A 1,709-nucleotide genomic window follows, 5' to 3' on the forward strand; every position below is an offset into this window, starting at 1 on the left:
TATAGATTAAGGTTCAGAGAAAGTGCTGGAATTAGATAGTCAAAACTGCTTTGAGTCCCTGGAGGGTGATGTTTACTTGAGTTTCTATAACTTTTGGTCCTTACAGACACTGATACTTTATCACCAGTCTTAGCAGTCGGGTTGGCGGTGTGAGGCAAAACTTGGTCCACCCGACCGATAAGAAGTGTATCCTTGTGGGTTTGTGTGTGTGTCAAACCAAATGGAAGGTCCAACTTCCTTTGTAACAACATGAAGAGTCTGCTTTTTTTTTCAAAATCCCTTCCTTTCCCCTCACTATTATCCTCAGTTCAGAAAATCCTTGTGTACATCATCCTCCAGCATGCTACTGTCTCCACTAAATACTTCCACCGGTCTTATTAACAGATAGAAATGGGAGCACTGATATCACAGGAATAATTTCTGAAATGCTGTCATTCTGATTTTAAAGCTTCCTGGAGTAAGACATTGATCCAGAACTTCCCACCTAACACCAATCTTTATCCCCATCTGAGTTCCAGATTTTAATGTGATTGTCCCATATGTTTAGCATCTGTCCGTCTGTGAGAGATGATGGGAATGCAGCCTCAAAACTTTGGTGAGATCAGATGAGATGAACTGCTACACTTCATCTGATGGCTGAACAAGCCGATACTGTAAAGGCAAAAGTGCCTCAAATGAAGGTATTCCTGACTTGTGTTGTGGGATGATCTCTGCTGACACCTTGTTTGTCTGTGTTGGAGTTTCTGAATATCAGCAACTTCAACACCTATGTGTTCTTTTGTTCTGTTGTCTGTGACATCTTTTGATGATCTGCTTCTATCACTGCTTGTTTGTCCCTACAACCACACCACCCCCCCCCCCCACCCCCCCCTCCACACACACACACACACCTTAAACCAGCTTATATTTCACCCCTTCCTTGGATTTACCTAGTTCTGTTGAAGGGTCATGAGGACTCGAAACATCAACTCTTTTCTTCTCCACCGATGCTGCCAGACCTGCTGAGTTTTTCCAGGTAATTCTGTTTTTGTTTTGGATTTCCAGCATCCGCAGTTTTTTTGTTTTTATGTTGCTGTGGTGGTGAACTCCTGTCCACAGCTGGTGTTTCAAATTGCATCAATCATCAGTTAGCTTCCCACTTGTCACGATTAATGTTGAGGGCTTTCATGTCTCATCTTTGAAGCTTTGTGATTGTACAATATAGAAAACATGTTTAATCTCTTTAAACCTGGTTCAGCACATCCCCTGTATGCACGTTACAACAAATTGTTTTTTAGATCAGTTTTTCCTTTACATTCTGTGTTGTTCTGAATATTAACCTTCTCCCTGACCTGTCCTAACCCTCCTGCCGGTTCATTTATTAAAACCTCGTTCCAATGGTGAATTCCCTGTCTGTATAGTTATTCCTTTAAGTTTGTGCCTTGTTTCACCGTTCCCACATTTCAGTAACAAATGTTGAAATATTTGCTCCACACCCACAGGGTTTCATCTGTTTAAAGTCACAAACAGAAAGGTCCAATTTTCTCCTGGAGTTTGAGGCAAATCTGCTTTCAAAATGATGCAGAGTCTCAGATTATGAGGGAGATCCGGGCTCAGCCCCGCCCCTCATTCACTCCAATTGGCTGGAGGGCCAGCAGCTCCCCTTTTGTTCCTGCGGTCCTGCAACCTCCTATTGGTCTAGAGCTGGCATCAATCACCCAGGCATTGGG

Source organism: Carcharodon carcharias, chromosome 27, assembly GCF_017639515.1.
Source record: "Carcharodon carcharias isolate sCarCar2 chromosome 27, sCarCar2.pri, whole genome shotgun sequence".
NCBI classification, from domain to species: domain Eukaryota; kingdom Metazoa; phylum Chordata; class Chondrichthyes; order Lamniformes; family Lamnidae; genus Carcharodon; species Carcharodon carcharias.